General features: G+C 39.3%; 1 long non-coding RNA gene across 1 annotated transcript; it reads left to right on the forward strand.

Annotated features, from left to right (window-relative positions):
* LOC133535682 (uncharacterized) lies at positions 1 to 7630 on the forward strand. The gene is made up of 2 exons (XR_009802293.1): positions 1 to 641; positions 7176 to 7630. It is a non-coding gene; the product is annotated as an uncharacterized LOC133535682 (long non-coding RNA).
* The last annotated feature ends 3845 nt before the right edge of the window (positions 7631 to 11475 follow it).

Genomic DNA, 11475 nt, shown 5'->3' on the forward strand with positions numbered 1-11475 from the left:
GGCCACATATTGTATTACTCTGTGCACTGATATTTAAGGCCTACTGAAATGAGATTTTCTTATTTAAACGGGGATAGCAGGTCCATTCCATGTGTCATACTTGATCATTTCGCGATATTGCCATATTTTTGCTGAAAGGATTTAGTAGAGAACATCGACGATAAAGTTCGCAACTTTTGGTGCTGATAAAAAAGCCTCGCCTTTTCCGTAAGTCGCAGACGATGACGTCACAAGGGTGAGGGCTCCTCACGTCCTCACATTGTTTTTAATGGGAGCCTCCAGCAGCAAGAGCTATTTGGACCGAGAAAACGACAATTTCCCCATTAATTTGAGAGAGGATGAAAGATTTGTGGATGGTGATATTAATAGCAAAGGACTAGAAAAAAATTAAAATAATAAAATAAGAAGCGACGGCTCCGGGCGGCGGCAGTGTGAGCGTTTCAGATGTGATTAGACACATTTACTAGGATAATTCTGGAAGATCCCTTTTAATAGTGTTTTAGTGAGATTGTAAAGACATACCTCGAGGTCGGATGACTGCGGTGAACACGCAGTTTCTCAGAGAGAAGCCGAGGAGCCAAGCTCACAGCTGCCTTTTAAACAGCTACTGCAGGAGGACGAATAATCCAATGATGTCTCCGGTAAGATATATATCACAATTTTCCCATCCAAAAACATGCTGGTTGACGTAGAGAAACATGTTCGCTTGACCGCTCTGTGTTAAAAACAAAGAAACATCGGCTGTGTCTTGTTGCTAAAGGCAGCTGCAATCCACCACTTTCCACCAACAGCATTGTTCTTTATAGTCTCCATTATTAATTGAACAAATTGCGAAAGATTCAGCCGTATTGGCATGTGTTGCAATGTTAATATTTCATCATTGATATATAAACTATCAGACTGCGTGGTCGGTAGTAGTGGGTTTCAGTAGTATTCAGTAATATCAGACTGTAATCAAAGCTTCTCCTCTGCAGGTGTCTTATTGCACACCACCTGCGCACTGCTGGGAAACACAACCCTGCTCTGATAAGTTTTACCAAAGAGTCCAAGCTGCCAATCGAGACGAAAAGACTTAACCCTGCTTTCAATTCTAAAGGCATATGAAAAGAGCACAAAACAGTTTGCAATGTTTAAAAATGGTAATAACTTAACCAGCCAGTGGGCTTTCAGAAGGGAATACAATTATTATATGTGGAAGTATTTTAAGCTGTATTTTGAAAACATCAGTCATCAATCAATCAATCAAAGTTTACTTGTTTAGTCCTCAATCACAAATGTCTCAAAGGGCTGCACAAGTCACAACGACATCCTCGGCTCAGATCCCACATCAGGGCAAGAAAAAATTCAACCAAATGGGATACAATGAGAAACCTTGGAGGGGACCGCAGATTACGTCGAGTGGATTTAGTTAAGAGAGTCCAGTCCATAGTGGATCTAACACAATATTGTGAGAGTCCAGTCCATAGTGGGGCCAGCAGGGGATCATCTTGAGTGGAGACAATTCAGCAGTGCAGGGACGTCCCCAACTGATGCACAGATGAGTGGTCCACCCCAGGTCCCGACTTTGAACAGCAAGCACTTCATCTGTGGTCACCTAATAACCTCTCCACAAAGGAGAGGGGGGCTGAGCAGAAAAGAGACGGCAGATCAACTGGTCTAAAAAGGGCGTCTCTTTAAAGGCTAGAGTATACGAATGAGTTTTAAGATGGGACTTAAATGCTTCTACTGAGGTAGCATCTCTAACCGTTACCGGCAGGGCATTCCAGAGTACTGAAGCCCGAATATAAAACGCTCTATAGCCCGCAGACTTTCTTTGGGGGGGAAGGGCTCTGGATCATTTATAATTGATGACAATAAAAAGCTGTGGAGATAAGACGTCATGAAGACTGAACCTGAAAGGACGGCAACTCAATACCGGGATCAAACGTCAGTGATCTTTATCATTTGGAATAAGATAGCTTGCCACTCCGAAAGTAGACAAAGAAATGGAGGGGAAAATGTCAATTTTTGGGAGGGGGGGGGGCGGCATAGCACGGTTGGTACAGTGGCCGCGCCAGCAACTTGAGGGTTGCAGGTTCGATTCCAGCTTCCACCATCCTAGTCACTGTCATTGTGTCCTTGGGCAAGACACTTCACCCACCTGCTGCCAGGGACACCCACACTGGTTTAAATGTAACTTAGATACTGGGTTTCACAATGTAAAGCACTTTCAGTCACTAGAGAAAAGCGCTATATAAACATAATTCACTTCCCTTCACTTTTGATACCACACATCAGTGGTGTCCAAACATTTTCTACCATGAAAGAATGAAAGGCGGACACTTTGATGTATTCTGCACCGTATGTTTCGGACCATAGGGCGCACCGGATTATAAGGCGCACTTCCTTCCGATGAGGGGGTCTATTCAGGTCTATTTTCGTACAAAAGGCACAACAGATTATAAGGCGCATTAAAGGGATGATATATATATATTTTTTTCTCATTTAAAAACATTTCCTTTTGGTCTACATAACATGTAATGGTGGTTATTTGGTCAAAATGTTGCATGGAATATGTTTTACAGATCAATTTCTGTCAGAACGGGGGCAATGGTGTGTTTTTTTTTTTCCCACAATGCGAAGGAACTGGAACGGTCGTGGCGTGAAGGTGAAGACATGTTTAATCTATTACTATGAAAAAGTGCAAACACAAGGCGGAGAACAAACTTGGTTAAGAAAACAAAAACTAGCACGAAGCAGAAATATGGGTATAGAAAACGAAAGAAACTAGCTGTGGCTTTAATAAACAAAAACTTACTTGAGGTGACGTGAGCAGGGCAGTATGAACTATGGCATGAAACAGAGTGGTCATAAACAGGGTAAACAGAGCATGGAGCAACAACGATGACGCCAAGCCAACTGCCTGGCAACTACAAGCTTAAATAATAGTGACATGATTAACACAGGTGCTTGAGTCCTAGGCAAATCAGGTTGTGTGAGTCCAAATGAGTACAGGTGCACTAATCGGTCGTCATGGTGACAAAACAATGGAGCGTAAAGAGGAACTAAAAAGAGTCTTAAACCAACAGAACATAACTAAACAAAACGTGACCACAGAACATGATATCTTCAAGTAGATTTCTTAGCTTCTCTTCAGGATGCACCGTTTTGTGGGCGTTCTTATTTATGTGGCTCACCTTCGGCAGCGTCTTCTCCCTGCCATCTTTGTGTTTTGTTTTTGTTTTGTTTTTTGCTGCAGCTGTTACATATTCTGTAATATTGTACATGGTAATTGGGATTTGTTATATATTGTATATATTATATAATATAGTATCAGAATTTTGATTCTGGAATACAAAAAACAGTATATACTGTATATTTAATATTTAAATATTACATATATGTTATATTTTATATTGCTACTATGGTACATTTTTAGTTTAGTTTTTTGAGCCTTTGTATGTATTATCCTTCCCATTCTTATCCTTTCCATCTTTTGTAACTGAGCTACTGGGTGGAACAATTTCCCTTGTGGATCAATAAAGTTGGTTTAAGTCGAAGTCTAAGTTAGAAGGCATGTTAAAATGGTGCTTTATTGGAGGGCAAGCATCAATTAATTAAAATTATTTTCAGTGGGAAGTGTTTCGAGTCAAGAGCTCCATAACAGAACCAATTGAGTGTAAATTGAGGTTCTAATGTTGCTCCTCTTTTTTTTTTTGTTTCTCTATCGTAACTTTTAGATGGCACTCAGCCTTGATTGATGCTTGTTCCTGTAAAGGGGGTTTTTCCTTGCCTCTGTCGCTAACGCTAACTAATTTGGTAAAACATGCTGCCCCTACTCCAGGAGTGTCAAACTCATTTTCATTGAGGGTCACATCGCAGTAATGGCTGCTTTTTTAAAAATGTATTTATATTATGTATATTAATTATGATGAATCAAAATGCATATGCATTTGATTATTAGATTTTGTTTTTGTATTACTTGCTTTAAAACCATAAATAAAGGTGACAAGCAGACATTTAACTATTTGTTTTTAAGCAATACAGTATTCAATAATATAATTGGCATGATCAGAAAAGATTGAAATATGCTTTTTTTTTTGTCAAAACTGAAAGAACGAAAATGCATTTAGTAAAAATAAATAATAAAAAAAATATTTTATTGAAACCCACTTTTTAGAAGGTTTCGCGGACCACATATAATGATGTAGCGGGCTTTGAGTTTGATACCTGTGCCCTACTCTGTTGTCTGTGTTTTTATTTTTCATAGTACAATAAAAATTAAAATAGATAACAAATATATATAAATGTATACATTGTAATACATTGAAAACAATTAAATAGATAAATAAAGTACAAATCACATATGTCAATATGTATCAGCTTTTATTTTTCATAGTACAATAAAAATAAAAATAAATTAAAAATATATATAAATGTATACATCTTAATACATTGAAAACAATTAAATGGATAAATAAAGTACAAATCACATATGTCACTATGTGTCAGTTTTTATTTTTCATAGTACAATAAAAATTAAAATAAAAAAATATATATATAAATGTGTACATTGAAATACGTTGAAAACAATTAAATAGATAAATAAAGTACAAATCACATATGTCACTATGTGTCAGCTTGGCCTGAAATAATTAAATAATGATGTGACTAATGATCAGAAATGAAAACAATTTAAAAAACGTAACTGTCTACAAGCAAAAAGTGTTTGCAGTCGCTCATTTATTCACTGATTATTTTAAAAAGTCTAAACAGGGAGAAAAAAAGTAAGAGTACCAAACAAGGACGACATGAACCCCTGGAGGTGACTAGGTTAAAACTCTACTACACTGCTCCTGTGTTGGACAGTTTTTATGCTGTTTGGATAAGAAGGCAAACGGTGACAAATATTCCATTAATGTTTTACTGACGTTAGCCAATCAGCATTCAGGCGGTGAGGAGAAAGAGACCATTCTTACTTGTTGGACTTGCATGTAATAGAGAACTACTGTGCTTAGAAAGTTTCCATGCTAAAATACTCTCTCATATCTAATTCATTGGGGTATAAGTTTTGCAGAGAAGTGTCATTAAAATAGCTTTCAGTACAATGGATGAAATATTTCCATCCATTGTACTGAAAAACATTGCAGAAGTAAAGAAAAATAAAAAGTATATGAACGAATCTGCCTCTGAACATACACAAACAATTAATTAGGTGAAGTGACTCACTTTTCGGACTAAAAGAAAATAAGAAGGCTTTTAAAAAAATAGCAACGCTTCAAAGACTTATTGGACATTAAAGGCCTACTGAAATTAGATTTTTTTTATTCAAACGAGGATAGCAGGTCCATTCTATGTGTCATACTTGATCATTTCGCGATTTTGCCATATTTTTGCTGAAAGTATTTAGTAGAGAACATCGACGATAAAGTTCGCAACTTTTGGTCGCTAATAAAAAAGCCTTGCCTTTACGTCACTGGTTGTAGGGCTCCTCACATCCTCACATTGTTTATAATCATAGCCTTAAGCAGCAAGAGATATTCGGACCGAGCAAGCGACGATTTCCCCATTAATTTGAGCGAGGATGAAAGATTTGTGGATGAGGAAAGTTAGACTGAAGCACAAAAAAAAAAAGCGACGGCTCCGGGCGGCGGCAGTGTGAGCATTTCAAATGTAATTACACACATTTACAAGGTTAATTCTTGAAAATCCCTTAACTGCTTAATGTTTTAATAGTGTTTTAGTGAGATTGTAAAGTCATACCTCAAAGTCGGAAGGCTGCGGTGAACGCCAGTGTCTCTCAGAGAAGCCGAAGAGCCAAGATCACAGCTGCCTTTTTGAGCTGCAGGAGGAGTTATAATCCACTGATGTCTCCGGTAAGAGTCGACTTAATATCACAATTTTCCCATCCAAAAATTTACTGGTTGACGTAGACAAACATGTTCGCTTGACCGCTTTGTGTAAAAGATTCACAACAAACAAAGAAACAGAGGATGTGTCTCGGTTACTAAAGGCAGCTGCAATCCACCGCTTTCCACCAACAGCATTCTTATTTGATGTCTCCATTATTAATTGACCAATTGCAAAAGATTCAGCAACACAGATGTCCAAAATACTGTGTAATTATGCGATTAAAGCAGACGACTTTTAGCTGTGTGTGTGCGCAGCGCTAATATTTCCTTACGGTCCGAGACGTCACGCGTACACGTCATCATTCCGCGGCGTTTTCAACAAGAAACTTAATTTAAAATTGCAATTTAGTAAACTAAAAAGGCCGTATTGGCATGTGTTGCAATGTTAATATTTCATCATTGATATATAAACTATCAGACTGCGTGGTGGGTAGTAGTGGGTTTCAGTAGGCCTTTAAAGGTCAACAAACTGAAATTATTGAAGTCACAACAGAATATTTCAATCCAGGAAAAAAAATACATTCCCAACACACCACTAGGTAAATAAGTTATACTTGTAAAGGACTTTTCTGCCTTTTTTTAAGGAACTCAAAGCGCTTTGACACTATTTCCACATTCACCCATTCACACACACTGATGGCGGGAGCTGCCATGCAAGGCGCTAACCAGGACCCATCAGGAGCGAGGGTGAAGTGTTTTGCTCAAAGACACAACGGACGTGACTAGGATGGTAGAAGGTGGGGATTGAACCAGGAATCCTGAGGTTGCTGGCCCAGCCACTCTCAAAACCGCGCCATGCCTTCCCCTACTAGTACTTTGTTGCACCACCTCTGGCTTTTATAACAGTGTACAGTCTCTGAGGCATGGACTTAACGAGAGACAAACAGGACTCCATCAGTCTAGCTTAAACTTTCTCTGATTGCTGTTGTCGGATCAGCGTTGCCGGTTGCGGTCTTGACATGAATAATTTTCTTCAATTTCCAACACAGATTTTCAAATGTTTAAAGATCCGGACTATTTGCAGGCCATGACATTAGCTTTATGTCTCTTTCTTCAAAGAGAGTCTAGAGTTTTTGTTTTATGACAAGACACATTGTCGTCCTGAATAATGTCATCATCCCCAAAAATCCTTTGGATTGATGGAATAACAAAAGTGTCCAAAACGTCAATGTAAACTTGTGCATTTATTGAAGATGTAAAGATCCACCCCCCCAGTGCCATTACCTGACATGCAGCCCCATATCATCAATGACTGTGGAAATGTGCTTTTTTTTTTTTCTTCAGGCAGTCGTCTTCATAAATCTCATAAGAATAACACCAAACAGAAGTTACAACATCTTCACCTTGCCACACTGCGAGTCAGGATTCATAAATGAATATGACTTCCATTCATACTTGCCAACCGTCCAGGATTTTCCGGGAGACTCCCGAAATTCAGCGCCTCACCCGAAAAACCTCCGGAAATTCAGCCGGAGCTGGAGGCCACGCCCCCTCCAGCGCCTTGCGGACCTGAGTGGGGACAGCCTGTTTTGACGTCCGCTTTCCCACTGTATAAACAGCTTGCCTGCCCAATCACGTTACAACATCTAGGGATTTGAGTGATTCTATGTTGTCTGTTGCCATCTCCTGGTGAATGTTGGGGTTGCTTTTTGATTGGCCAACGATTTACATGGTGTTGGGCACCTGACGGCAAGTGAGGGAGTCTGCTCTGAAGCCCACAGTAAAGAGACGTAACTTCATCACCTCGCCTGGTTATTGACTCCAACCCAATATAGTACACCGTCGATGAGCAAAATGAAGAAATAAATGGCAGAACAAAGGTTACTCAAACAGTGAAAGGTAAGTGTTGTTGTTTTTTTGGGTAACCAGCAATTTAAGTGAAATTTAAGTGTTAAAAGTAAAAAAAAAATAACAAAAATGCATCACTTTATGAGTAGGGAACCTTTCGGATCTCAAATTAATTTGGATTTTATTTCACTTTTCACTGTGAGTACTCAAAAATATTAAAACATTTAAATCAATGCTGTCCTGCATTATTGATATTTAAGTTGACTTATTCTTAACATTTTAGTGACTGAAACCCTCTATACTCCCCAGGAGCCCTAAGGATAAAAAAAAAAAAAATGTATATTTTGTTATGGTTTGAAAATGAAAAATATCAAAATGGCCCCGCATGCTTAAATTTTTCTGTGTGCGGCCCTCAGTGGAAAAAGGTTGCACACCCCTGATGTAGAGGAAGGGGGAAACACGGGCATGTCTGGATGACTCGCCTCAAAATTTTGTAGTAATTTGCTCTGAGTTACCAAACGGGTGGTTATGAAGCTGGCTGTGGCACGTTTGATTGATTGATTGATTGATTGGGACTTTTATTAGTAGATTGCACAGTACAGTACATATTCCGTACAATTGACCACTAAATGGTAACACCCGAATAAGTTTTTCAATTTGTTTAAGTCGGGATCCACGTTAATCAAGCGATGTCACTTCCTGTGTGGGCGTGGTCTTTCTGGCGTCACTTCCTCTCCGAACTCACTTTGTAAACGATCAATGAGTCCATACAAAGCTAAGAGCCGGAGATTTAAGAATTACTCGGCTGACTTACCCGGATAAAAAAAATTGTCAGGCCTGGTAAAAGGATAGGACTCAGATGCAGAGTTGGGAATTCAGACAGGCTTTTATTTTGAAAACTTCCTTTCACCTCCAAAGTCACAAAAACTAATCAGCGAAAAGGTTCCAAAAAAAAGGAACAACCGAAAATCACTCCGAACGGAGGAAAACACCAAAGGAAAGACGAACTACAAAAAGTATTTTACAAAAAACGCTCCAACGGGAGGACAAAACAACAGCTATGAAAATGTCTACACTACCTAATCTAATAAAGTTTTAACAAAAAATGTCACTCAAAAAATTAAGGAAGGAATGAAAAAATTAACTGATAACTTATCACTTCGGCTGAATAAACGAAATAACCAAAATCACTCTGCTGAGGCGGAAGAAAGGAAAACTCTAAATAGTAACAAAGGGATTCAGGATCAAGGAACATAAGCACGAGACAAGGCAAGGCATGGACATGGACGCCAGAGAGCACAAATTAATGAAAACAATCTGGCACAGATCAAAGGGAGGAGTGAGCTTATAATACACATGAGAATAATGGGGAACAGATGGAAACAATCAGAGAAGAGGGATGACGTCGGACTGATGACACAAAAGGAAGGGCAAGTGACCTGAAACGAGAGGAGAGTTACTTTTCAAATTAAAACATGCAAATCATAAGACAAAAAAAAAACAAGACAAGACATGCGGTGTGACAAAATTGTCCGAGGAGGGGGGCCTTAAACGCTCGTTTAGTGTGGCTGAAACGAGGCTTAGGCTAAATAATTATTAGTGTAGAACTTAGCCTTATTTTCATGATTTATTGTTTTAGGCCAGAAAGTTGTCATTTGAAATAAGTTCTGTGTAATACCTGTTGTTTTTTTTTGTTTTTTTTAAAGAACTCCATGAACATCCCCCAAGTCTCGTGATTCCATTATTTTTTGTATATTGTGGGTGAGTGACAATGACGAGTCTCTTCAGAGTGTGACTCAGTCACCTCTGTCGCCATCTCCCCCTCAATTATCTGTTCTTTTCGTCACTATTGCTCTCTTTCCTGCACTATAAATAGCCTTTTAGTTGCTGAGATTTACTGTTCCTTTCCCTCTTATAGCTGGAGACTTTTGGTGTGGGGGAGGGGTGGGGCGATGACTCAGCACCATGTGGATTTGTGCAAAACTGGGAGGGTGCAAGCGACGTGGGCAGAGCCAGCTTGGAAATGCATGACGAGGACTTTGCATTGAAGAGAGTTTCACTTTTGCATCTCATTACCCATTACTGTGGTGCGTTCAAGGACCCTCGATTAAAGTTATAAATGTCAGGCTTTCCCCTGACAGTTTGTCTATGTTTTAGTTTTTTCCTCTGCATTTGTCTGTTTCCTCTGTGTTTAGTATCTCCTGTCTTTAGTTCCTGTCAAGTGCTCTTATTTTGTCAGCTTCCTGTCTTGTTCCCTGAGTGCTGTGTTTCTCCTCAGCTGCGGCTGATTGGCACCTGGCCACACCTGTTGCCAATCAGCCTGCTCCTATTTGTACCTGCTTTGTCTTGTGTCAGTTGCTGGATCATTGTATTGTCATTTTTATTGTCGTTGCCATATATCCCTCATGTTTTGCTACCTGTCGTGTCGTTTTGTTACAGCTACTACCTCTCATGCTACATTTTGTCCTGGTCGTCGTAGCGGTAAGCTGTTTATGTTAGCATTAGTCATTTCCAGTTTTTCTGCTTGCTATCCACTAGCTTCCATGCTAAAGTTCCTTTTTGTTTTCTAGTTTCCAGTGCTAGCTCCCTTAGTTTGTTATTCCGCCCACATGCGTGCTTTGTGTTTGTTCTTGTTTAGTTTTAATTCATGTTTTCATATTCTATGCCTGCCTCCGTCTCTGCATCTTGGGGTTCAACAACAAATAACTCTCACAAGAAACAGAGGTTATTGTTGCGATCCGCTGCTCGGATCTTCACAGTTTGTTGTTTTGTTTCCATTTTTAGTATATCTCTCCGTCTGACTCCTTATTTCCTGTTTGCTTTGTCACCATGGTAGCTTATTAGTTCACCTGCTCCTCGTTTTCGACGCACACCTGTTTCTATTTTGATTACTGCCTTATATAAGCCTGCCCCTTTTGTTAGTTCTGCCTGGGTTCCTAATTTGCCTTCGAGCAACATTCACGACTGGTTCTTACACGTATGTATATCCTCGCTAGCTTTTCACGCTTAGCCTTTGTTTTATTCCAGCTCTCACGCTAGTGTATTGTTTTTCCTTTTTGTGTGCCTTCGTGCCAGTCTTAGTTTTTCTGTTTATTAATTCCTAGCATTGTATGCTAGCATCCTTGCTTTGTTTTGTCTGTTAGCTCCAGTATTTTTGTTCGTAGCCTGCTTTTGTTAAGTTTAATAAATCATTTAAACTTACTATTGCTGTGTTCATGTCGACGCATCCACGAAGGGACAAATTCGGCATCACTATGCCCACCAGTCGTAATAGTTATGGGTTTTAAAGACAGAGAGAGGCTTAAAGGCCTACTGAAATGAGATTTTCCTATTTAAACGGGAATAGCAGGTCCATTCTATGTGTCATACTTGATCATTTCGCGATATTGCCATATTTTTGCTGAAAGGATTTAGTAGAGAACATCGACGATAAAGTTCGCAACTTTTGGTCGCTAATAGAAAAGCCCTGCCTTTACCGGAAGTATGCAGGGTTCCACATATATTCACATTGTTTATAATGGGAGCCACCAGCAGTAAGAGCAATTCGGACTGAGAAAGCGACATTTCCCCATTAATTTGAGCGAGGATGAAAGATTTGTGAATTAGGATATTGATAGATATTGATAGTGGGGGGGGGAAAAAAAGCGACAGCTCCGGGCGGCGGCAGTGAGAGCATTTCAGATGTAATTATACACATTTACTAGGATAATTCTGGAAGATTCATTATCTGCTTATTGTTTTAATAGTGTTTTAGTGAGATTTTAAAGATTGTAAAGACATACCTCGAGGTCGGATG

The sequence above is a fragment of the Nerophis ophidion genome, linkage group LG16 (assembly GCF_033978795.1).
Source record: "Nerophis ophidion isolate RoL-2023_Sa linkage group LG16, RoL_Noph_v1.0, whole genome shotgun sequence".
Lineage (NCBI taxonomy): Eukaryota > Metazoa > Chordata > Actinopteri > Syngnathiformes > Syngnathidae > Nerophis > Nerophis ophidion.